This window comes from Podarcis bocagei (assembly GCF_964188305.1).
Source record: "Podarcis bocagei genome assembly, chromosome: 4".
NCBI classification, from domain to species: Eukaryota; Metazoa; Chordata; class Lepidosauria; order Squamata; family Lacertidae; genus Podarcis; species Podarcis bocagei.
In genome coordinates this window covers 91897894-91924804 of record NC_138128.1, presented here as the reverse complement: position 1 = coordinate 91924804, position 26911 = coordinate 91897894, and the positions used below count along the sequence as shown (strand labels likewise).

At 45.2% G+C, this 26911-nt stretch overlaps 1 protein-coding gene, 1 long non-coding RNA gene and 1 pseudogene across 5 annotated transcripts in view; 2 read left to right on the top strand and 1 right to left on the bottom strand.

Annotated features, from left to right (window-relative positions):
- SORBS1 (sorbin and SH3 domain containing 1) overlaps positions 1–26911 on the bottom strand; it is a 212920-nt gene that overhangs the window by 152575 nt on the left and 33434 nt on the right. The window contains exon 1 of one of the 3 annotated variants that reach the window (XM_081191484.1): positions 10564–10743. The exons of the other annotated variants lie outside the window; for them this stretch is intronic. The gene's annotated coding sequence lies outside the window, so the exon portion shown is untranslated. Of the gene's footprint in view, positions 1–10563; positions 10744–26911 lie in introns of those variants that run through there. 3 annotated transcript variants of the gene reach the window in all.
- LOC308585884 lies at positions 1616–25549 on the top strand. Its single transcript, XR_014007666.1, has 2 exons — positions 1616–2514; positions 24976–25549. It is a non-coding gene; the product is annotated as an uncharacterized lncRNA (long non-coding RNA).
- LOC308585928 (ribosome biogenesis protein NSA2 homolog) lies at positions 12826–14048 on the top strand (annotated as a pseudogene). The gene is made up of 2 exons (XR_014013505.1): positions 12826–13042; positions 13287–14048. The product of XR_014013505.1 is annotated as a ribosome biogenesis protein NSA2 homolog (transcript).

The following is a 26911-nucleotide window of genomic DNA, read 5'->3' as shown; positions in this document are numbered from 1 at the left end:
GACACCTGGGAATTTCCCTCTGAATGATCCCTAACAAAAAGGACTCTGGTTTTGGGGGGAAAGTGCTTCTAAACATGTTTTTCATTTTATTGCGGATTATTTCCCAATACTCTTTTACCCTTTTACAGGTCCACCACATAAGAAAGAACATTCCCTCAACCTCTTTGCATCTCCAGCACTTATCTGATTTAGTCTTACATATTTTAGCAAGCCTGCTCGGAGTTAAATACCATTTTCAAGTAGTTCTCTTTCGAAGAATAACATGCTGTAAACTTTCGGATCGCTCTTCCAATGCTTTTCCCAGAGATTAAAGAAGTCCAGCATTTTCTAGTCTCCATGGCCTTTGTGGTGTCCCTGGGGAGCCCACAAGCAACAGACTAAACTACACTTCGGTCAGAGAGGCGGCCTCAGAAATCAGCACGGAATCATTTCAAAAAGTCCAGGGCCGCTTCTAGTTTCGCCTCTCATTATCCGTCACACAATTCTTAAAAGCACAAGATGTGCTTACCAAAGAAACAGCAATGGACGAGCTCCCTTCTTCCGGCTATACAGTGGTACCTCGCAAGACGAATGCCTCGCAAGACAAAAAACTCGCTAGACGAAAGGTTTTTCCGTTTTCGATTTGCCTCGCAAGACGAATTTCCCTATGGGCTTGTTTCGCAAGACGAAAACGTCTCGCGACTTTGTTTCCTTTGTCTAAAAACAAAGACATGTTTTGTTTATAAAGTTAATTTATTTTCCCTTCAATTTTTGAACTGCTCTTTACAGTATGTGTGACTTTAAAGAGCAGTTAATAAACTGTTGTTGTACCAAATTTGGCTTTGTTTGGACTTTTTTTTGACCATAGGAACGCATTAATTGATTTTCAATGCATTCCTATGGGATTTCGTGATTCGCAAGACGAAAAATTCGCTAGACGACAAAACTTGCGGAACGAATTAATTTCGTCTTGCGGGGCACCACTGTATTTCCTGTTTGAACATTCACGGCCGAAGAATGAAAATCAAGAAAAATAAAAACAAAAAGCATTGTGCTTTCCTAACTTGGTGCTGAGGGTCTGTGATCAATAAAAATGGAGCTACAGGACACAGAGTGGTAATAAAGCAACGTGAAGCATCAAGGTCTAGAGTAGTACAGTAACTTTGACTAACGGGTTCCTGTCCAGCTCTAACATTTATTGCAAAGCACCATTTGCTCCCACGCAGGCATCCATCAAATTTCTCACAGTTGCATGTCAAGCAGGTCAGTAATGGCTGGTTCCCTTCTATTCCCACGCCCGCTCTCAGAGAATAAGATGCAAACAGTTGTTAGCAGAAGCAAGGGTTCCTTCCTGAATATTTCAGGACCATTTTTGTGTATGTGGTTTTCCATACACACACACACACAGCAAAAATTGTGGAAACCTTTTGGAGAAAGTGTATTTCCGAGATTTGATGGCTCATAATGCGGGCGGTGCTGTGGTCTAAACCATTGAGCCTAGGAAGGTCAGCAGTTCGAATCCCTGCAACGGAGTGAGCTCCCGTTGCTCAGTCCCAGCTCCTGCCAACCTAGCGGTTTGAAAGCATACCAGTGCAAGTAGATAAATAGGTACCGCTCCAGTGGGAAGCGCATTTCCGTGCGCTGCTCTGGTTTCGCCAGAGTCTTAGTCATGCTGGCCACATGACCCGGAAAAACTGTCTGCGGACAAATGTCGGCTCCCTCAGCCAGTAAAGCAAGATGAGCACCGCAACCCCAGAGTCATTCATGACTGGACTTAACTGTCAGGGGTCCTTTACCTTTACCTTTTAAACACCTGATTGACTTTCTAAACACTCATGCTCATTGGCTACATTCAAATGATACTGCATATCAACCTAAGCAAGCTGTGCTTCATTTTTTTTGGTGATTTGGCTATAGCTTTTGATAGAATACAGATAATTGAACAAACTTTGTTGTATTACATTCTTCATTAAATTATCTTTCCACAGATATATAATTTTATGGTATTACTCCCCTACCCCCAAAAAATGGTGTTATGAGCCATCAAACCTCAGAAACACACTTTTCCCTAAAGGTTTCCACAATTTTGGCCACTGGTGTATACAAGACCAGAGTGAGTAATGTCCTTTAGTGTACGTTTAGAGGTGGCTGCACCATGAGGCAAGACGCAGCAGAATTTTGATGCAGCAGAAGGAGAACGGAAACGGCACTGGCAGAACAGCATGAACCAATATCAGAGATGAAACATGCATTTGAATGCCTAAGAAATGTGTTAACCAGAAACCAAAGTGGCAACAAATTAGGTGCCAGGTGAGACACCCCACCCCACCCCCGGAAGATTATTCCATAACTGGGGCACCATGAATGAGGAGATCAGTCTCCGACTGGCACTAAAGATAGCGGAAGGAGGCTGCTCACACAGAAAAATAGAGTGTTTCCACCTTCAAAAGGGACGCGGGTGATGCTGTGGGTTAAAAACCACTGAGCCTAGGACTTGCCGATCAGAAGGTCGGCGGTTTGAATCCCCGCGACGGGGTGAGCTCCCGTTGCTTGGTCCCTGCTCCTGCCAACCTAGCAGTTCGAAAGCACACCAGTGCAAGTAGATAAATTGGTACCACTGCGACGGGAAGGTAAACGGCGTTTCCGTGCGCTGCTCTGGTTTGCCAGAAGCGGCTTAGTCATGCTGGCCACATGACCCGGAAGCTGTACGCCGGCTCCCTCGCCGCAACCCCAGAGTCAGTCACGACTGGGCCTAATGGTCAGGGGTCCCTTTACCTTTACCTTTACCTATCTTCAAATATCTCAAGGCTGTCACATGGAAGAGGAAGCAAGCTTGTTTTCTCCTGCTCCGGAGGGTAGGGCCTGAAACAATGGCTTCAACTTACAAGAAAGGAGAGTCTGACAAAACACCAAGAAGAACTTTCTGACAGTAAGAGCAGTTCGACAGTGGAAAGAAGTCCCTCAGAAGTTAGTGGACTCTCTCCTTCCTTGGAGTAATTGTTATTAATAATAATTTATTATTTATACCCTGCCCATCTGGCTGGGCTTCCCCAGCCACTCTGGGCAGCTTCCAATAAAATATTATAATACAGTAATGCATCAGACATTAAGAGCTTCCCTAAACAGGGCTGCCTTCAGATGTCTTCTAAAAGTCTGGTAGTTGTTGCTCTCGTTGACATCTGGTGGGAGGGCGTTCCACAGGGTGGGCGCCACTACCGAGAAGGCCCTCTGCCTGGTTCCCTGTAACTTGGCTTCTCGCAGTGAGGGAACCACCAGAAGGCCCTCGGCGCTGGACCTCAGTGTCCGGGTAGAACGATGGGGGTGGAGACGCTCCTTCAGGAGGTTTTGAAGGAGAGGTTGGGTGGCCATCTGTCATGGATGCTTTAGCTGAGATTCCTGCATTTCAGGGGGTTGGACTCTACAATTCTATAATGCTATTATTGTGGATAGGTGTGCAGTAAGATAACTACGTGCCTTCACTTCTGAATACTGAAACATGGATGCTTGCCTGAAGTCCATGCCACCAGAAGCTGGTTATTTCTTTCTTTCATGATGAGTGGAGAAGCTGCTAAAGGAGTCTTGATGTGATGGACTACATGGAATGTGATGGACTACATGGCGGAAATGACTGGTAGAATCCAAGACCAGGGAGAAGAGTCGGTGGAAGAAGATTGGAAGAAATTTAAAGACTATTTACAGAAGTATTGCAAAATTAAAGAATGTTAGAATGATGTTTGATTGAAGTTAAGCGGTTTCTAGCTGTAATGATATAAAAGAATATGGAAAAATTGGATTTCTAAATAGGTAAAAAATTAATGTTATAATATATTAAGATCAAAGATCAGGATAATAAGGAGGGAAAGAAATTGCTGAATTAATTAATTGGATTGGAACACAAAAAAGGGAGGTATGAGGAGGTCAGGGAAACAAGGATATGAATGTAAGATATGGAAAGGTTGATTTTTTATTTTTCTTTTTTTCTTTTTTTCTGTAAGTGTACTTATTTTTTTATTATTCTGTATTTTTCTTGTATTTTTATTTTTGTCTTTTACTTTTGTATTTCTTGTTTTTATGTAATTCCTTTTTCTGAAACTTTAATAAATATTTTATAAAAAATAAATAAATAAAGGAGTCTTGATGTTCTATTTCTAAAAAGGTAAAAGTAAAGGACCCCTGACAGTTAAGTCCGGCCGCGAATGACTTTGGGGTTGTGGCGCTCATCTCGCTTTACTGGCCGAGGGAGCTGACAGGAACAGAGATAAAGGATGAGATGTTCCTCCTCAGTTCTTCTTCAACTTGAAGCTAAGTTGCTCTTCCTCAGAAGCGACTCCAAGATGGAAAAAAACAACACTTGCCTTTGCAATGTTTTCACCTTCCAGTTATCTCAAAGGAACAGCACTGTAGTTTTGAGTCTGTCAAAATCAACATTCTTTGCGGTGGTTTCCATAAATGAAACCTTTTGCCTCCTTTTTCCTGGGCTGCATAACAAGCCCCATTATTGATCTTATATTATTATTATTATTATTATTATTATTATTATTATTATTATTATTATATGTTCTGAGTGAGGAGGGGGAAGGGGAGTTGGTAAATACAAGACTATCACGCCTCAATACAACATGTTTGAACTGCTTTAGAATCATAGAATCATAGAGTTGGAATAGACCACAAGGGCCATCGAGTCCAACCCCCTGCCAAGCAGGAAACAACTCAACTATTCTTCAGCAGATTTTCCTGAAAAGGGTCTGGATTATGGGTATCAACCTAGGTGGAACAAACTGCAGGTCCAAGGTGCAAATTTGGCTTGGATTCTTTGCTGGGCTTTAGCATGATTGCTAATACCATCCCTGCCATTCCCTGGCGGCCTGAAGCAGAAATTTTATTTAGTTGTTTGTTTAACAAGATTTATACAATGCTTAATAAAAATAAAAATAAAAGCCATTAGGCAATTTACATAAAATGGCATAAAATATTCATTTAAAATTATCGCCGAAAACAGGCCTTGAAAGAGTAAACACAATAAAGTTATCAAAATACAGATAAAATCAGCTGTTTAAAGAACGAATGTACATAATAAAGGGACACGCCTGAACAAAAAGGTTTTTAGCAGGCATTGAGAAGTTTGCAAACTGGTCTTCTTATTAAGAAGGTCTTTGGCAACTACTGCGATTCCATTCAACAACAACTTTTATTTGGGAATAAACAGTTGCAGGGTTAGCTCATTGGTACGCGGTTTTGTGGAGAGCCCTTCGGCCACATTCTTTGATCCCTAATATAGCAGCAGCTTTGTTGCCTGGTAAGCAATCTCTTGACAAGAAAGGATGGTGAGAGGAACTGCGTATCCTTGGTTATGCTTCTGCCCGGGTCCTAACACTCTGAGCTGCATAGAGACATCTCCCCAAGCAACATTGTGGCACATTAATAGGAGCTTCTAGCTGTCAGCAAGAAGAGGGGGAAAGTGGTTCGTTTAGGTAGGGAAGTCCTGCTTAATTATCCTCCAGAATGTGTGTGGCATTTAGAGAGATCTGCATATCCTCCTGAACTTTAGCAGGATCTGCGATGGAATGCCCTGGGACGCTGGAAGACGGACGCGCTGCAATGTGTGCACCTGTCATTCGCCACTGGCCTTGTGATAGACAGCATGGACAAATCGAGGCTGGCAGCCAATTGACATAATCTTGCGCAGCTTTCCTATGAGCTAGTTGCAACACATCTCACCATATAATGGATTGAGGCTGAATCCTGACAAGACAGAAGTACTGTTTTCAGGGGACAGGGGGCGGGCTGGTGTGGAGGACTCCCTGGTCCTGAATGGGGTAACTGTGCCCCTGAAGGGCCAGGTGTGCAGCCTGGGAATCATTTTGGACTCACAGCTGTCCATGGAGGTGCAGGTTAATTCTGTGTCCAGGGCGGCTGTCTACCAGAAGCGGCTTAGTCATGCTGGCCACATGACCCGGAAGCTGTACGCCGGCTGCCTCAGCCAATAAAGCGAGATGAGCACCACAACCCCAGAGTCGGTCACGACTGGACCTGGTCAGGGGTCCCTTTACCTTTACCTATGATTTCCCTAGTCATGACCATGCTCTTTGGCATACTGTTGTGCCAAAGGTAATGAACACCTAGCAATAGGAGGACTTCATTACAGCCAGAGTGTTCTGCTCCAGGCAGTAGTGCCAGCCCGGTAGGAGGGTTTCCAGAAACTGAAGCAAGAAGAAGTCAAATAAATCCATGTTGTGGTTCCAGACAGACGATGACCAAGAAACAGTGGGGGGAAATCATTTCAGAACTCATCTCACTGTATATCTGCTAAGAACCATAGCCAAGCGAAAGCAGCAATGGGACAGTTTGTGCTAACTCGGTCTGCCTAGATTTTCTGCTTCCTAAACTTTAACTGACTTCTAAAAATAGGTTGAGGAAAGATACATTATGCCCTTTTGTGCAATTTCAAGTTAGTCCAGCCGTTCAGACGCCAATCAAATTTTCTCCCTCTTTCCTAACTCCTGATCCTAATTTTTCCTCATGACCTCCAGTCTCTTCTCCCTTGCTTCTAATCTTATATCCCGTTCCACTTGCAATCTTGACCCCCCCCCAATCCAAAGTAGAATTTACAAAGAACACCCAAATTTCCCCTTGGTATCCACTCTTGTAAACAGAGCATTTTAGAGCTAGTTATCTGGCCAAACTCTTGCCAGTCTCCTTAAGAAATGCCTTTATTGAGCTGTTTCCAAGCAATGCCCACCGCAGTCTTGAATGGTCACCACAACAAGGACCCAAATAACAGGCAGATTTTGTATTTGTGGTCAACCTCAGGTGGAATAAATAAATAATAATAATAGTAATAATCTGTAACCTGAAGCGTATGTAACCTGAAGCGTATGTAACCCGAGGTACCACTGTATAGGCATTTTCAAAAGAACGGGCAAACGCCACAGCGTTGTCCTGAGTGACACTCTACCCCCTATCTCTCCCACCTCCTCATTCGTCATCATCACCATCTCCTATATGGGTGCTGCTATGTGCCCTCTGTCTTTGAGCTCTTTGCTCTCCTACTTTTAAGGCTCGCCGGGTTCTGGGAGATGGAATGCTTTCTAATAACAACATGTCAGCTGGGTGTTGTTCTGGCTCTCTCATGATTTCCCAGCTTTCCCCCTCATCTGCCTCTGAGCTGCGACCTCCCTCAAACCCCTGTTGTCAATCTATACTGTCTTCCTCTTCCTCCTCCCTGGAAGGGGTCAGGATGGGTCTTCACCATTTCCTCCTCTGCCCACTCCCTGGCATCTAGATGCCCAGGAGAAGCTTGGAAGCAGAACTTGTGAGGAACAGCACTCCCCTCTTTTAAACCCTGTTCAAATTGGTGGTCATCTCATGGAAGCCAATGCCATTGTTTAAACTGGGCGCTGCAGGAATAAGTACTTCCTTTTGGTCTTCGCTCAGTCTTCCAATATTCAGTTTCATTGCATGTCCTTGACTTCTAGCACTGAGGAGAAAATTTTACGAACTTCCATCACTTCACCTCTTTTTTGCCTTTTCTCTTAAACTAAAAAGAACCAAATTTCTAACTTTTCCTCAGAGGGACGCAGTTTCATCCCCTTTATAACTTTGCCTGCTTTTCCCCCTGAACCTTCCCCAAAGATATCCTTTTTGAGGTGATGCAACCAGACCTGTGAAACAGTAGGTGTAGTTGTGCCGTTTATTTGTATAATGGTGCTTCGATACTGGAAGTTTTGTTTTCTGCTTGGGAACTTGAAGAACTTGCTTCCAGTCAGATCAGGCCATTCTGGGCTAGACCTTAGGAGAAAGAAACTTTGTATGCACCAAGGGCAACTCATGCGAGAGTCAGCGATGCGGTGCAGAAATAGCCAAAATGTTGTTTTTCCTCAGATGCAGTAGCACATTGCCTTATTTGCTGCAAGTATAGGACACGCCTCACTCAATATGCCTGCCTACATTTACTTGTGAGTTAACAGTGTTTTTCCGGATGGAATAGGACCATATTTTCAGGACTCCCGTCGAAGCAGATGCAACAAGACCTTTGAAACCCTCGGACTAAAATCCCTTTCGACCAACTTACCCTCAAGGCTAAACCAGATACAATTTCAAATGTGCGTGCGTTAAATGCAAATAACAGCTGGTGGAAAGGCTTAGCGCTACTGGGGTCATAGCAAGTGGGAAGGGTGTGAACCATGGGTAGGCAAACTAAGGCCCGGGGGCCGGATCCAACCCAATCACCTTTTAAATCCGGCCCAAGTGTTGTTACATGAGTAGAATGTGTCCTTTTATTTAAAATGCACCTCTGGATTATTTGTGGGGCCTGCCTGGTGTTTTTACATGAGTAGAACATGTGCTTTTATTTAAAATGCATCTCTGGGTTATTTGTGGGGCCTAGGAATTTGTTCATTCGCCCTCAAAATATAGTCCAGCCCCCCACAAGGTCTGAGGGACAGTGGACCGGCCCCCTGCTGAAAAAGTTTGCTGACCCCTGGTGTAAACCCTGTCCTTACCTACTACAGAAGATTGTTCCTTGAAAGCTGCTTTTTCAGCAAGAGGAAATCTCCCTTTGGCACCAACTACGGAAATATATCATTCCCTCGCCACTGGTTGCCGTTTACATTTTAAGAGGAATATCCACATTACAGTGGTACCTCAGTTTAAGAACAGTCCTGTTTAAGAACGAGTCGGTTTACGAACTCCGCAAAACCGGAACTAGTGTCTTGGTTTAAGAACTTTACCTCAGTCTAAGAATGGAATCCGAACAGTGGACGGGCACCGGCGCTGGGAGGCCTCATTAGGGAAAGCGCGCCTCGGTTTAAGAACAGTTGCAGTTTAAGAACGGACCTCTGGAACGGATTAAGTTCATAAACCTAGGTACCACTGTAAATGCAAAGCCATGTTCAATATTATGTCTGGTTTGGCCCTTAATTTAGATCAGTGTTGAAGAGAACAGAAGCGTGCTTGGCACTCTGAATATTATACCGTATTTTTCGCTCTATAAGACGCACCAGACCACAAGACGCACCTAGTTTTTGGAGGAGGAAAACAAGAAAAAAAATATTCTGAATCTCAGAAGCCAGAACAGCAAGAGGGATCGCTGCGCAGTGAAAGCAGCAATCCCTCTTGCTGTTCTGGCATCTGGGATAGCTGCGCAGCCTGCATTCGCTCCATAAGATGCACACACATTTCCCCTTACTTTTTAGGAGGGAAAAAGTGAGTCTTATAGAGCAAAAAATACGGTAATCTTGTTCTGAATAGTGGGTCTGAATTAAAACATAATGGTGGCCACAGGGGACCACGAAGGATCAGCACTACCTTTCTGGTTCCAGTACCAATGCCATCCCTATCCATCTGCTACCTCTTTCCTCCAGCTCTTCAAACAACCACATCAACATGTTTGCTGCCACATTCAGGCATCACCACCAGTCTGGAAATTTTGCAGAGTTGGGGACCGACACGTTACACTTCAAGCAATGGATTTGTGTGTGGGAAGGGTGATAATTTTAAAATAGCTGTAAACTAAACTGAACATATGGCACTTCCCTGCATTGCTTCATAATTCTCATATGCAATGACTTTTATGTAAAGTGGTGGGGGGTTTTTTGGTGGGGGAAGGAAATCAAAAGGGTTTCAAACCAGACGCCTACACGTTTTTTTTTTTCTGCTGCAAATGACGCACGCTGCAGTTTGGTTGAAAGAGTGGAACATAATCCTACAGAAATTGACTTTTTGAGAAAAGTATCAATCAGGAATGTTTTCCAAATTAGTAAAACACAGAATATCAAAGTTGTCCCTTTTCAAAATCCCTCTTTCATCAATATACACACGAACTGCAAGACAACAACAACAACAACAACAACAACAACAACAACAACAACAACAACAGGAGAATAACTGAGCTGTTTCCCAATATTCTCTAGGGAGTATTTTGCTATTTGCTGAATTTAGCTAATGTACTCTAGAACTATCATGAAAGAGAATCGCTGCTTCCACGGTTTTCTCAGTTTTGCTCCGACATGGTAAACACACAAAGGAATAAAATATCTACTAACTGCCTATGAAGTTTGACGAAATTACAGAAGGTATGTGCAGCCTGATCTATGCATGCTCCCTCAGAGGTATCCCACATGTTCAGCTGTTCTTACTCATGGGAAAGTATACTTAGGGTTGCATCACCAGTAGCTTTCTCTACAAGCAACCAAACCTGATTTGGCACTGAGCAAATAATGCACATAAAACCGTTAACTGCACAAAGAAACCTGAGCCCCAGATTAACATCTGCAATCTTGGCTACTCTGTGGGCTTTAACAGATTTGCATCCACATTTCATTATTACAACACAAAGAAAGAAAACTGCTGATGATCTACCCTTTAGCCCTGTTTACCTTCTGCCAGTAAAACTTGTTAAATGCACTAGAAAGACTCCACAGAAGGTAGTAGGGATTTAAGAGTTAACTTTGCCGGAAAGATTATATGCAACAGTTCCAACTGAATCTGCCTTCAAATGCGGAGGAAATCCCATTTTCACTGAAGAACTTTTTTTTTTTTTAAAAAAAAGACTAATTCAAACCTTGGGAAGTTTTAAATACTCACTTGGCAAGGTCAACGGCACATCGAAATTAAGAGTCCACAGAATGTTGGAGGGGAAAGCCCCAACATTGCTGGTAATCCGGAATGCAACTGACGGAGAGCGCAGTGTTTTCCTTTTTTTGGAAGTGCGCAGTCAAAGGCATTTGCATAATGCAAGCAAAGAACATGAAATGCAAGCAAAACCCTCTCTACTAGCCGCAGGAGGGGGTGCCATTAGGGGGAAATCCTTCCCCCATGGCTGAAGTTCAGCCTCCTCATTAAAATACAGAGTGGAAACAGCTGCTGCGAAAAGGAAGGGAATAGTCCAAGCAGCTTCTTCTGGAAATCTTGGCACACAGGCCGGTTTCCCAGTAGTCAGAAAGTACCCTGCCTTCAAAAAGTTCTGCTTCCTCATTGCAAGCATGGCTTTTCTTTAGGATCCGAGTCTGGCAACTGTGTACCCCGGGACCCGCATTTCATGTGCAACCTCACAGCCTGGAGACTTTATAAAACTATATTATTGTGGAGGTTGGCGGGGGACAGGAATAGCTAAGTCTGCTGTTCCAGCTGGGAGGGAGAGTTATGCCTTCAAAGACAGGATGAGAGCCATACAGCGTTCTTCCTTCCTGTCCACACAATCGAAAAGGCTTTGCAGAGATTGGGGGGGGGTGTTTTTGGGAGGGGGGGCAGGAAGTTCTCTGGTCACAGCGGTGGTTACCTTGCTGGGAACACACACAGCGAATGGAGCACCTGCTTTGAAATAAACATTCCTTCTGTTACGAAATGACAAAACTGATAACACTGTCGCTGTTCAGAAACAAACAACCCATTTTCTGAAAGCGGGAAGGGGGTGTTACCACTTGCCGAGCCAAAGTTCTGTGTTAAAAGAATTGGGGGGGCAGGGAAGCTAATTCATGATGCAAAAAGGGGGAAACTTTTCCAGTTCAGGGGCCACCGTGCGTTCCAGGCAACCTTCCAAGGGCCACATGCCAGGAGTGGGCGGGGCCAGTCTCAAAAGTGGGTGGGTGTACAAAGGTAAAGCTTACCTTTGTACAGCAAGCTATTTTCAGCACACCAATCTTAAGGTAAAGGGGTAAAGGGACCCCTGACCATTAGGGTCCAGTCGTGGCCGACTCTTGGGGTTGTGGCGCTCATCTCGCTTTATTGGCCGAGGGAGCCGGCGTACAGCTTCCAGGTGATGTGACCAGCATGACTAAGCCGCTTCTGGCGAACCAGAGCAGCGCATGGAAACACCGTTTACCTTCCCGCTGGAGTGGTACCTATTTATCTACTTGCACTTGACGTGCTTTCAAACTGCTAGGTTGGCAGGAGCAGGGACCGAGCAACGGGAGCTCACCCCGTCGCGGGGATTCGAACCACCGACCTTCTGATCGGCAAGTCCTAGGCTCTGTGGTTTAACCCACAGCACCACCTGCGTCCCTTCTTGGGGAATCTTGGGGAAGTTTTAATGTTTGATGTTCTATCGCATTATTATTATTATTATTATTATTATTATTATTATTATTATTATTATTATCCTGCATCCAGGCAGGCAAGAGGAATTATCAGGGTTCAAGGAAACAGTCCAGACAGGCACAAACACCTACAGAGGTGTTTATGTGGGTGGAACAGGGCCAGCGAATGGGGGTAGCCTGGGGAGAATTCCAAAGGCCAAACAACGAGGTCTGGGGGCCATGTGTGCGCCCCCCCAGATCTGAGGCTCCCCTCCCATGTAGTCGCTGCACACTGATCAATTGTGAAGCTAAGGTTATATTAACTGGGAGGAAATCCTTTGTGAACAAAATCAAAGTTATTCTATTTATATTTGTACCCTTTGAAATGCCTACGTGAGGGAATCATCCAAGCCTCAACATGGTTATGAATTTACTTGGGTGGCTGTTTCAGGCACACACACACACACACACACACACACACACACACACACAGACACCGTGTTATTTAGAAGTCACGATTTTAACACAGCTCGAAAATTATGCGACAAAGCAGAGGGAGCGCTTCCGTATGCAACGTCATTCGGCTCAGCTTGCGATACGGGCAAACGCTTGCAGGCACACACACTTATGGCGTGTGGGTGGGTGTTCCTGACGCTGGCCCAGGCCCGCAGTGCTGCTGTCAGAATTGCATAGGGCAAACATGAAAGGCAGGTGGCACATGAATGCACGGAACGGGAAACCGGCAAATCCAGTCCTCTTCGTACTTCTTATCGGCTGCTCGGCGAAGGCTGACGATCAGGATTGCAAAGCGCTTTTAAAACGAGCAAAACGATTCCGAGGCACCGCGGCACCATGCCACAAAATGAGTACATAGAGTTACATCGGAAGCGATATGGTTCTCGTTTGGATTACCATGAGAGGAAGAGGAAGAAAGAGGGCCGTGAGGCTCATGAACGCTCAAAAAAGCTAAGAAAATGATTGGACTGAAAGCTAAACTTTATCATAAACACCGCCATGCAGAGAAGATACAGATGAAAAAGACTACAGTGGTACCTCGGGTTACATACGCTTCAGATTACATACGCTTCAGGTTACAGACTCCGCTAACCCAGAAATAGTGCTTCAGGTTAAGAACTCTGCTTCAGGATGAGAACAGAAATTGTGCTCCGGCGGCGCGGCAGCAGCAGGAGGCCCCATTAGTTAAAGTGGTGCTTCAGGTTAAGAACAGTTTCAGGTTAAGTACGGACCTCCGGAACGAATTAAGTACTTAACCCAAGGTACCACTGTATTAAGATGCATGAAAAGAGAAATACCAAGCAGAAAAATGATGACAAGACCCCAGAAGGAGCTGTGCCAGCATATCTGCTGGACAGAGAGGGTTAGTCTGAAGTTCTCTCCAACATGATTAAACAGAAGCGATATGAGAAAGCTGGGAAATAGGAGGTTCCTGTACCCAAGGTTCGTGCTCAGGGAGAAACAGAAGTGCTCAAGGTGATCCGTACAGGAAAGAGAAAGAAGGAGGCTTGGAAGAGAATGGTTACTAAAGTGTGTTTTGTTGGTGGTGGCTGTACCCGAAAGCCACCTAAATATGAACGTTTCATTCGGTCAATGGGTTTACGATTCAAGAAGGCCCAGGTAACACATCCTGAACTTAAACCAATTTTTGCCTACCTATTCTTAGTGTAAAAAAGAATCCCTCTTCTCCTCTGTAGACATCTTTGGGGGTAATTACCAAAGGTACTGTCATCAAGGTGAATGTGAGTGAGCTTGGTCCCGTGACACAAGGAGGCAAGGTCGTCTGGGGAAAATATGCACAAGTAACCAACAGTCCAGGAAATGATGGGTGCATTAACGCAGTTCTGCATGTCTAAGTGGCATCTTACAGTCTTGGATACACACAGTTATTTTTCCAAGGAGAACCATGACTTCCTCAAAACATTTGCAGAAAAAGAACTTGTTGTGTCAAAGCATGTATGCGAAGTCAGGAAATGGATTCTAAGAACTGTTTTTCACTGAACCTTACAATCAATTAAAGGAAACCATTGTGGGCCCAAACTAACTATAAAAAAACAACCCAGCAAAATGTGCCCGTGCAACAACAGTGCAGCATCTTCAATTGGAGAAGGTCTAAAGGGCTCAAGCTCTGAAACCTGCACAGTTATTCCTCCTTTCCAATGTGGGCTCCTGTGCAGCAAGGAGGGGGTCAAAGGCACATCCGAGTCTTCCTCCTGCTCAGCATCACTGCTCCAGAACGGAAGGGAGAGCTGAATCTTCTTCCCACCTTCACCAGGTTTCTATAACCAGAGAAATCCCTGTGGGAGGTAGCTGGCCTCTCATGAGCCAGCTACGTTTTCCATGGAACTGGGCTGCATTCATGCCTCTCTGGCGCCCGGTTTGCTGCACACCCCCATCCAGTGTTTGAAATTAGGCGGGTGCCGGGCGCATTCTGGACCTGGTTATCGACTGCTTGAAGATGGCTGGGCGCCAAGATGGAACCTGAAATCTCCACCACCTGGAAGTGCATGCCTGGGGAACACTGAATCAGTGTTTTCGCACACTAATATCACACCCTGTAGAATTCTATCAGGTATATTTTATCTGTACAATCGGAAAGAATTTCGGGAAGCAAACTGCTTTTTCTGTGCAGCCTGAGCAGGAGCAGTCACCATTAAGAAAAAGAGGTTGGGATAGGCCAATAGATATATGTGGATTGTCCCCTGGATCAAGGGACTTTTCTTCTTCAAGTTCTCAAAGCTCTTATCCTTGCTCAGGGTTGTCATCTGAACTTACCAGATGTTTAACTGAGAATCACAGTCACCCCATCATTTGAAAAATAAAGACTTTAGAGTCATCTTACCCCAAAATGGCAACTAGACATGTCTAGACAACTAGACATTGGCGAAATCCAGCATTGCCTGAGCTCTGCACATGCGGTTTTCTCCTGATTGAAGTGCAGAGTGCTTGAGAACCAGGACATTCGCATACAAACCAAAATGCTTGTTTACAATGCTATTATACTACCAAATTTACTGTATACTTGTGAAACATGGACCACTTATAAACGCCATCTCCAACTCCTAGAAAGATTCCAACAACGATGTCTCCAAAAAATGTTACACATCACTTGGGGAGACAGGCGAACTAATATCAGTGTACTGGAAGAAGCAAAGATCACCAGTGTTGAAGCAATGATTCTTCAACATCAACTTCGTTGGACTGGTCATGTTGTGCGGATGCCTGATTATTATCTTCCAAAGCAACTACTCTATTCCAAACTTAAAAATGGAAAGCGTAATGCTGGTGGTCAACAAAAGAGGTTTAAAGACTGTCTCAAGGCAAATCTTTAAAAATGTAGTATAAACACCAACGATTGGGAAACACTAGCCTGAGAGTGCTCCAACTGGAGAACAGCCTTTACCAAAGGTGTCATGGGCTTTGAAGGCACTCGAACTCAGGACGCAAGTGGGAAACATGCTAAGAGGAAGGCACGCTTGGCAACTCCACACCGTGATCAACTCCCGCTCAGAAACCTATGTCCCCACTGTGGAATGATGTGTGGATCCCGAATTCGCCTCCACGGTCACTTACAGACTCACTGTTAAGACCGTGTTTATGGAAGACAAGTGATCTTCCATACGAGTGATTGCCAAAGACGACGACCCCAAAATGGCAACTAGACATTCTATTTTGCCAACGGTAACCTTGGTTTAAGGAGCCACTTGGTGGTTAGTTTGTAGATCTGAGTTTCTAACAGTGACCACATCACTGAGCAGTGAGTTTTGGGATCTGGAGGCAGCCTCCAAGTGACCATCTAAACTGGAGGAAACCTGGTCAAGCGCTGGCCCCTTGGAATTTCTCACTTAATCAGAGAAGGGATGTGCACATATCACTTGATCTTGTGGCCCACACCTGTGATAGTAGAATGCAGTCAAAATCTCTGCCTAACATACCAGCTGAGACATGCAGTTACCATGATATTAAGGAGATTTCCCGCAATTGCCTGACCTCAGCGTAGGGAGTCCTGCTGCACTTTGAAGGATGGCAAGATCTTTGCTAATACAGTGGTACCTCGGGTTACATATGCTTCAGGTTACATACGCTTCAGGTTACAGACTCTGCTAACCCAGAAATATTACCTCAGGTTAAGAACTTTGCTTCAGGATGAGAACAGAAATTATGCTCCGATGGCGCGGCAGCAGCGGCAGGCCCCATTAGCTAAAGTGGTGCTTCAGGTTAAGAACAGTTTCAGGTTAAGAACGGACCTCCGGAACGGATTAAGTACTTAACCTGAGGTACCACTGTAATACAGATCAGTAGGATGTCTTGCAGAGATTATCCTGCTGGATGCAAGACAGACGGGGTTTCCCTTGTGCAATGGGCTTTGCCTAGGGCCACGCTATTCAAAAACCAGCATCGGTTTCCCATGATATGACGACTGAGATTCCATAGTCCTTAGCACTCACATTTGGCACAAGTTGCAGTTGGACATGACTCATAAAGTGTTCAAGAGACGTGCTCAGGATATGCAATCCCAGGAATGCAAAAGCAGGAAAGACTTGCTCACAAGTCTATTGGCATCGTATTTCACGCTGTCAAACAGGAACCGGGAAATTTGTTTGCATGCCCTGAAACATTTTATAAATAAAACAGTGATGTTCCAAGTGCAAAACAAGTGTCCATATTTTCACACCAAAGTAAACTGCCTGATCCTAACAGAAGGCTTTACTACGTGTCGCCTGCATAGCACAATGCTGGATTTTGTGTTTTTGCACGATATCAGTTCCACCAGTAAGAAGGCAATTGTTCTGCAAAGGCAATTGAATTGCTCTCTGTCCGTTCTCGTTATTAACAAGGAAATTTGCAGGTTATTGCTATGGTGCTATAGTTGACCGCGCATCCAGGGCAATTGGGAGGCTTCTGCAAATTGCATCTCTATTGTCTCAGCTCTGCTGACACTGGAATCTGAGCAAACACTGCCTGGCATGCTTTTACCCAAGTAAAGTTTGTTTCAGCAACTTTCCTTTTTCAACACTACAAAAGGCACACCCCTCACCCCGTCTCCAAACTTGATGTTTGTTGAATTTGTTTATTTATTACATTTCTAATCCCTCTTTTCTCCCCAGCAGCTCACGCTGGTTCTCCTCCCCATTTTATACGCACAACAACTCTGGGAAGTAGGTTAAATTGAGAGGCAGTGACTGGCCAAAAGTAGTGAGCTGCACAGCTGGGTGGGGATTTGAACTCTGGCTCCCAGATCACACTCCAATGCTCTAACCATTAAACCATACCATCCCTGCTCCTTTCCCAACCCCACCTTGAACTGATTTTGCAGAATTGCATACATTCAGCCACAGGAGTCTGCTGAAGGGGAAATAAGGTATAAAATATTTAGGCACAACCATTCAGTTTTTGAGAAATAATTAGACGTTGTATATAAGGTGGTCCAATGCCAGCCCTCGGGGCCTTTTTGGGCAGCCCTCAGCAACATTTGAGCTGGATTGTCCATGACACACTCCCCAAACCACAGTTGCGACAGACAATCCCGTCATTCAAGAATAGCCCAGCTATGTTTCACAGAATCTGTGTGTCTGTGTGGTTTTATTTACTTATTTATTATTAATGTTGCAATACATATATGAGAGGGACACGGGTGGCGCTGTGGGTTAAACCACAGAGCCTAGGACTTGCCAATCAGAAGGTCGGCGGTTCAAATCCCCGTGATGGGGTGAGCTCCCGTTGCTCGGTCCCTGCTCCTGCCAACCTAACAGTTCAAAAGCATGTCAAAGTGCAAGTAGATAAATAGGTACCGCTCTGGTGGGAAGGTAAACGGCATTTCCGTGCGCTGCTCTGGTTCGCCAGAAGCGGCTTAGTCATGCTGGTCACATACCCGGAAGTTGTACACCGGCTCCCTCGGCCAATAAAGCGAGATGAGCGCCACAACCCCAGAGTCAGCCACCACTGAACCTAATGGTCAGGGGTCCCTTTACCTTTTTACATATATGAGATCTTTACATATTGATACATATACATTATATCCGTAAATTCACATTTCATTAGGTACCAACATTTATCCGTTTCTTATTTCTTGCCCTGTGTCTTCCCTCCACCAGTGCGTGATTTCCTTGTTATTATTTTGTAACTTTATTATTGAGACTGTAATTTTGTATCTTAATAATTAAACATTCAATCTTATATATCTGCTTGGCTTAACTTAACTTTGTGAAATCAGTCTAGACATATCAATACATTCTTGTTGGAGCATCTTTTGGTCATGTATTCTTCTACACATCTCCATTCCTGTTTGAGATTTTGATTAGACTGCATTCTAATTGTTGCCGTCGTTTTTGCTAATTCAATCATTTCAAAAAATCTATATTGCAAATCTTTCAATATTGGTACTTCTGATTTCCACAGAATCATAGAGTTGGAAAGGGACCTCAAGGGTCATTTTGTCCAACCCCCAGCAGTGCAGGAATCTCAACTAAAGCATCCCTGACAGGTGGTCATCCGACCTCTGCTTAAAAACCTCCAAGGAACCAGGAGTCCACAATCTCTCAGGGGAGGCAATTCCACTGCTGAAAGCCTCTAAACTGTCAGAAGGTTCTTCCTGGTGTTTAGTGGGAATCTCCTTTCTTGTAACTTGGAAGCCCATTGCATGTACAGTGGTACCTCGGGTTAAGAACTTAATTCATTCTGGAGGTCTGTTCTTAACCTGAAACTGTTCTTAACCTGAAGCACCACTTTAGCTAAAGGGGCCTCCAGCTGCCGCCGCACCACCGGAGCACGATTTCTGTTCTCATCCTGAAGCAAAGTTCATAACCCGAGGTACTATTTCTGGGTTAGCGGAGTCTGTAACCTGAAGCGTCTGTAACCTGAAGCGTTTGTAACCCGAGGTACCACTGTATGGTCGAGAAACCAAGAAGGAACTGGGTGCAAAGGTGATTGGGGTCTCCAAAGGCAGCAAACCAAACAGACTGAGCGCTAGGTCCAAGACCAATTCCACACCCATAGGTGCAGCCTAAGCCGGGGAAACCCAGTCTACAGCTAATTCTGAGGCAGAGATGCTCAGCAAGACCTCCCAAGCCGTTTAGGCCTCTTCAGGATAATGGTACGAGAGGGAGCAAGGTCACTCGCTGGTCATTAAGAAGGCAAGTATCTGAGTTGACCTCTGGCTAACCCAGAGTCCAAGAGTGTCAACTGCATCTGTGAGCATTAGCCACTGTGGGAGGTCCAGCTAGGCAACTCCTCTGTTCCTAGTGTGAAGAAAGCACACCAATTAGCAGGATTTTAAATGCTCTCTCTTTTCAGCAGGATCTAAGGCTTAGCCCTATTAATTCTTTCCAGGCGTGTGCCACTGAGGCAGTCAGAAGGAGATCCCATGTTTCACAGACCCGCACATTTAAACAGATCCTTGCTACATTCATCAGAGTCTGGGAGGTGGTCAAGGCAGGGTTGGGCCAGATCCCATCCCAAGCAGAAAGCCAGGAGTCCAAGTATAAAAACCTACTACCCTAGGACTCAAGTAAAGTCCTCTCTACTCAGTCAGCCCATATAGCTAATACCGTATTTGTCGCTCTATAAGACGCACCAGACCACAAGACGCACCTAGTTTTTGGACGAGGAAAACAAGAAAAAAATATTCTGAATCTCAGAAGCCAGAACAGCAAGAGGGATCGCTGCGCAGTGAAAGCAGCAATCCCTCTTGCTGTTCTGGCTTCTGGGATAGCGGCGCAGCCTGCATTCGCTCCATAAGACGCACACACATTTCCCCTTACTTTTTAGGAGGGAGATACTATTTGCTTTTGGGACAACAGCATCTAAGCATTTCAGCAGCAATCAACTGTAATTTGTGCCACAAAGAGAAAGGAGGGTTTCCCGCAACATCCACTTTGGTAATAAAAGTCAGGATTGTAGCATCTGCCCAGTGCCTGAAGACGTGAGCTCTAAAATAACAGAGGCAAGCTCGTCTGGACAGGATTTTAAGAGCAGGTTAAGGTGCCAAATAAGGAACACGGGTGGCGATGTGGGTTAAACCACAGAGCCTAGGACTTGCCGATCAGAAGGTTGGCGGTTCGAATCCCCGCGACGGAGTGAGCTCCCGTTGTTCAGTCCCAGCTCCTGCCAACCTAGCAGTTCGAAAGCACATCAAAATGTAAGTAGATAAATAGGTACCGCTCCAGTGGGAAGGTAAATGGCGTTTCCATGCGCTGCTCTGGTTCGCCAGAAGCGGCTTAGTCATGCTGGCCACATGACCCGGAAGCTGTATGCCGGCTCCCTCGGCCAATAAAGCGAGATGAGCGCCACAACCCCAGAGTCGGCCACGACTGGACCTAATGGTCAGGGGTCCCTTTACCTTTAAGGTGCCAAATAATAAAGTGCACTCAGACTAAATCGGTGGCCCTCAATCTAGCGCTCGAAAAACGCAGATGAGCAGCAAAGCCTTTCGATGAATTTTGCCACAACCACAACACTGGGCAAGGAAGGCACTCAGGCCAGGAAAGGCTGCGGTTGCAAAAGGGCGAGGAGATGCTCCACTCCGGGGGTCGCCAACGTGGCGCCCTCCAGCTGCTGTTTTGGGGCTGCAATTCCTACCAGGCCCCAGTTGTGCTGCAATATCAGCTGTTGGCCACCCTTGTTTGCATCTGCTCCTGGCAAAGGGCTGGGCGATATAGCGATATATCGTCCAAAACTGGTATGAAATCCATATAGTGATATCGGTTTCAAAGTTTTTGACCTGGCAATATTTTGTGAATCATGATACGTGTTAGGGCTGGGCGGTTTCAAGGCCGTATCATATTGGTTTCATATGTTTTTGATCTGGCAATACACTGCGAATCATGACATGTGTGTGCTATGCAAAAATCACCATGTGAGGGGAAACCATGAAGCCAGCCAATGCCTCTATGTAGCTCCATCCTTATTTCAGAAATTGTGATATATCAGTATATTGCGATGTTTAGCTGGTGATATATTGTGATGTTGAAAACCAGGTATCACCCAACCCCAGAGCTAGCATTTTTCCAGTTTTCTTATCTCTTTTCAGTAGAATGATGTGGTGCTCAAGCTTGCTAACAAACCTAGAAAAAGTGTGTGTGTGTGTGTGTGTGTGTGTGTGTGTGTAACAACTATTAACAAGAATAATTAGGGTGGGTGGGTGTATTTTTTACCATAGTTCATAGGTAGGCAAACTAAGGCCCGGGGGCCGGATGTGGCCCAATCACCTTCTCAATCTGGCCCGCGGATGGTCCGGGAATCAGCGTGTTTTTACATGAGTAGAATGTGTCCTTTTATTTAAAATGCATCTCTGGGTTATTTGTGAGGCCTGCCTGGTGTTTTCACATGAGTAGAATGTGAGCTTTTATTTAAAATGCATCTCTGGGTTATTTGTGGGGCATAGGAATTTGTTCATTCCCCCCCAAAAAAAATATAGTCCAGCCCACCACATGGTCTGAGGGACGGTGGACCGACCCCCTGCTGAAAAAGTTTGCTGACCCCTGCCATAGGTACTGATTACAAACTACCCATTTCCCCCTCATCATCCAACGAAGACATTACAGTGAAGTCAATATTTCCACTTGGCACAAAACACCAGAAGTTTTGAATCACTGGGGCATGGGGAACTCCTGGGAGGAACCCAAATTCCATTACTGAAAGTAGCAGCTATTTTAATTAAGGGCGCCCCTTTGCCCCAGAAATAAATCAGGCTGATTCGAGTGTTCCAACAGAACGCTCTGCAAACTACAAGAGCTCCCGTCCTTTGCAGATGGAAATTGAGGAGGCCGCCTTGTTTCGGAAGGGGGTGTTTGAATTTCAAACTCTCATTCTCCAGCACTCACCCCCACCCCCCATTTCCATGAGCCAGGCAACTGGCGGACATATTATACTTTGTGGATTAACCATTTACTGGAGGTAAACTTATATTGCAATATGACAGCCTGATATTAAACACAGATCCCTAATACACTGCACACAATTTCCACAGCTGTCTATAACCCAGATGTTTTTAATATTTTTGCCCTAGAGTGGTTCTCGTTTTAAATTGGATTGGAAACTGCAGGGGAACATGGGATTCCTGTCCACTGAGTTCCTTAGAAAGAACTAAGATGAGGGAATTTCAGCAATTTTTCAGCTCTTGAGACAGCAACAACATTTGGGGAGGCTTTGAAGTGACGCCATTAGACAAGGAACATCTAGAGAGACAGTCTTATCTAATGTTAATTCAGGTTATCAGAAGAATGTTGTTTCAACTGCCTTGCCAAGGCACAGTGGTTATTTACAGAGCTTAATTATATTCAGCCAAAAACATATGCTTCCTACAGATATCTCAGAAGATCACGACCATTGCATTCCTAAGGCCTGAGCGATGCTCGCAGGGAAATAAAACTGATTCTGACTACCAGCTAACTAGGCATACGTAGGCAGCTACTAAGCTTGACATATTGCTGGGAGTTGGGTAGGGAAAACCTGCTTTGATACATAGATCTGAGCTCATGTTTTCTTCACTGGTTCCATGTGCTATGTCATGCAAATAGGACGGAGGCAGGAGACTTGGAAACGCTGGCCGTAAATGGAAAAAGGCAGTTGAAGTAAGTATGATTGAATGGGTTTCAAATGGAGCAAGGAGGGTTGTTGTTGTTTAGTCCTTTAGTCATGTCCAACTCTTCGTGACCCCATAGACCAGAGCACGCCAGGCACTCCTGTCTTCCACTGCCTCCCGCAGCTTGGTCAAACTCAGGCTGGTAGCTTCGAGAACACTATCCCACCATCTCGTCCTCTGTCGTCCCCTTCTTCTTGTGCCCTCCATCTTTCCCAGCATCAGGGTCTTTTCCAGGGAGTCTTCACTTCTCATGAGGTGGCCAAAGTATTGGAGCCTCAGCTTCACGATCTGTCCTTCCATTGAGCACTCAGGGCTGATTTCCTTAAGAATGGAGAGGTTTGATCTTCTTGCAGTCCATGGGACTCTCAAGAGTCTCCTCCAGCACCAGAATTCAAAAGCATCAATTCTTTGGCGATCAGCCTTCTTTATGGTCCAGCTCTCACTTCCGTACATCCCTACTGGGAAAACCATAGCTTTAACTATACGGACCTTTGTTGGCAAGGTGATGTCTCTGCTTTTTAAGATGCTGTCTAGGTTTGTCATTGAGGGTTGAATTAATGCAAATGTTACGGCAAAACATAAGCAGGCAGCTACGTAAGTCGCCTGTACTAAAACAATTCCAGGTACAGAATTGTACAGTTCTAACAAGGTAGCCAGAATGTGGGGAAAGGGAGGGTTATTTCTTTATTAGGAGATGTGCCGTTCATTTAGATTACAGAGGGAAATTCAACAGGTGATACTAAAGGCACTAAGCCATGAGAGACAAAGCAAACTTGTTAATCCATTCTTAGAAAGTCACCTCAAGTTCTTCTGAAGGGTCTTGCAGAAAAGCGAATTTAGGGTTTGGATTCAGTCTTTCTGGCGATTGGGCCGGATGCGGCCCCCGGGCCTTAGTTTGCCTACCCATGAGAGTGGGGCATGGCAATTCAATCAAAACCCAGCACTTTGGGAGGGTTTGCCATCCTACCCTTTTCCTGATGTAAAACTGCTATATTAGGGTTAAAAAAAAAGGTAAGTCCAGTCAAAGGGACTGTTCACGGAAGTTTTTTAATGTGTGACATTTTAATGTATTTTTAATCTTTGTTGGAAGCTGCCCAGAGTGGCTGGGAAAACCCAGCCAGATGGGCGGGGTACAAATAATAAATTATTATTATTATTATTATTATTATTATTATTATTATTATTATTATTATTATTACTATTACTGCTACTTATTATTACTATTATTATCAAAGGCGCCTATGGGGTTGCGGCGCTCATTTCGCTTTCAGGCTGAGGGAGCTGGCTTTGTCCACAGACCGCTTTCCGTGTCATGTGGCCAGCAGGACTAAACCGCTTCTGGTGCAACAGAACACATTGACAGAAGCCAAAGTGCATGGAAACGCTGTTTTCCTTCCTGCCGCAGCGGTACCTATTTATCTACTTGCACTGGTGTGCTTTCAAACTGCTAGGTTAGCAGGAGCTGGGAAAAAGCAACAGGAGTTCACCCTGTTGTGGAGATTCGAACCGGCAACTTTCTGATCGGCAAGCCCAAGAGGCTCAGTGGTTTAGACCACAGTGCCAGCCGCGTTTACCTGCTATTATAGGGACACTAGAGGCAAATTTTGTTTCACTTTCTTCCTCCTCCTCTTCTTCTTCTTGGGACAAGGCAAACTCCTCCATCTGCTTCTCCCAGAGTTAGTTTTCCCAGATGTGCTCCACATCATGGAGAAAACATGTTGCCCCACTTAACTTTTGCCACATATTTCAAAGGATTGTTGTGATGCCAGAGAAGGCTTTTAATAGCTGTGAAAGAGATAAATTTCTCAGGACCAAAAATAAATCTCCCCACTATGGCTGACACACACAGAGAAAATGCTTCCTATTATGGTAATCAAGGCCGAATACTTCTCCTGACCACAGTGGACTTTTAATTAGCAAGCTGACAATATTTTCTGTAGCTTCTCTCTTCCTGCAACGTTGATACTTTACCTTCAAAAACGGCATTAAAAACGTTGTTAACATATTGTGTTTTCCCGACACTGATTGGTTCCGATATGCATGTTTGAGGCAGTGAAGGCGGAGTGATAGTGGTGGAATCCTGCACAAAAAGGCATGGCAGTATGTACTATTTCTTGGATCCAGGTCTCCAGCATTATTAATCCAGAGTTTCTGCATGTGCTGTAGCAGTAAGAAGCAGATAGGGCTCATCCATCTGGGAAGGCAGCCCATCTAGGGAAAGGAACTCTCTGATCCTTAACCTCCATTGCCTTGAGGGATATCATCAGGAGAAGAAAAAGGACTAAACACTTCACAAGGAACGCGGGTGGCGCTATGGGTTAAACCACAGAGCCTAGGACTTGTTGATCAGAAGGTTGGCGATTCGAATCCCCGCGACGGGGTGAGCTCCCGTTGCTCGGTCCCTGCTCCTGCCAACCTAGCAGTTCGAAAGCACATCAAAGTGCAAGTAGATAAATAGGTACCACTCTGGCGGGAAGGTAAATGGCATTTCCGTGTGCTGCTCTGGTTCGCCAGAAGCGGCTTAGTCATGCTGGCCACTTGACCCGGAAGCTGTACGCCGGCTCCCTCGGCCAATAAAGTGAGATGAGCGCCGCAACCCGAGAGTCGGTCACGACTAGACCTAACGGTCAGGGGTCCCTTTACCTTTAAACACTACACAAATCCAGAGTGGAGTCCACAAGACGACTGGATGATACCTTGTACGCCTCCTTCCAGCAACTCCCGCAGCCAAGCTGGTGCTAATCATATTGCTCTGCTTTCCTTTGGACGCCATCTGCAAGGCCGAGAGCAGGATCGTATCATCTGGGCAGCTCAGAACCCCCAAACCCGCTGCCCAGGCTTGCACACCACAGAAAGTCACTTTGGTGCTGTGGTTTGACTTCACCCTCAGCGGTATACTCCACTGTCTCTAGAGACAGACAGATGACAACAACATATGCACATTAAATCTCACAACTGTTTTGAGCCTGTTTTCTTATGTCTACCATGTTGTGTTCCATTTCTGCTGCTCCTTTGCTGGCTCAGACTTTACCAATCTCACACCAGCCTTTGCAGAAGATGATTTTTAAAGGTTCAGAAGGCCACAGAGTAAATATCAACACGGGGCAGCCATTAATGTGATGAGAACCTGTGACTCTGGGGCATCCATCCAATAACTTTACCCTGGAAGTAAATCTCCCTGAACTCAATGAAGCTTACTATTGAGTAGACACATATATAGAATGGCACTGGGATTCCCCAAAGAGATGATGGACAAACATCTGCCATGTTATCTCAGGGCTTGTGCAAAGGTCCCATTTCTCCTCCAGCGTCACATGAAATGTTTTTCATCTAAAAGTGCAAAGGACACACTACAGGCACCAAACTGCAAGTGCTGCAAAACTAAGCTGCTATTGGAAACGGGTGCTGGAATCTTCCGGTTGCCGTAGCAACAGGCCATCCAAACTTTTTTCTTTTTTTAACACAAATAACCATTACGATTTCAAAAAGCTTGTTCTCATCTTCTTCTGGAGTTGCACATTTAGTTAAATAGGGCTCACACTCCAAGTTAAGTGGGTAGCCTTCATCTGGGTACAACCTTGCTCAAAAACTTTTCCTAACACACCCCATCACCTTGGCAACATCTGTCTGCGCAGGCCAAAGAATTCTTCTCTGGTGGTCCATCAACCCCTTTTGTCATGTCAACAGATTTGTTCCTCACTAGGCCATCAGGCTGGCTTGCAAAAGCCATCCCAGGGATTCCTTGCCTGCCACAGTTCTGCAGCTTGTGCTTTCATCCATATGCCAATGAATCAAAATCCTACCATCTATTCATTTCTAGGGTTTAGGGGAGGTCCCCACCCCCATACCAAGTGGGCCGCAAGAGTACTTCAACATGGAATCCGCAGACCTTGTTGCGTGGTGGTGGGGAAGCAAGGCCAAAATGTGATTCTCCCAGCCAAGCTTCCTTCCCCAAGCTGGCAAAGTCAGGTGCTGTGCTTTAGGAAGGAGGCACAAAGCTCTGGCAGAGTCCAAAGCCCTCCCATCTTCTTCCCAAACATAGGATAGAACTAACAAGGCTTTGGGAAGGAGGGAAGAGGACTCTAGGACCCTGCCAGAGCCTCACACCTTCTTCCCAAATCCCAGTGCAGTGGAAAGGCAGTACAAGGGCTGTGGGCCTCAAATATAGCTGAGGGCCACCCGAAAACGCCTCAGGGGCCTTACACTGGATTATGATCCCTCTCAGTACCAAACCCAGGCTCACTATGACCAAAAGACAGTCCAAGAACATTCTGGCTCATCCAAGAGTGCCTGGGCTGTATACCAACCACCCCACAAAACC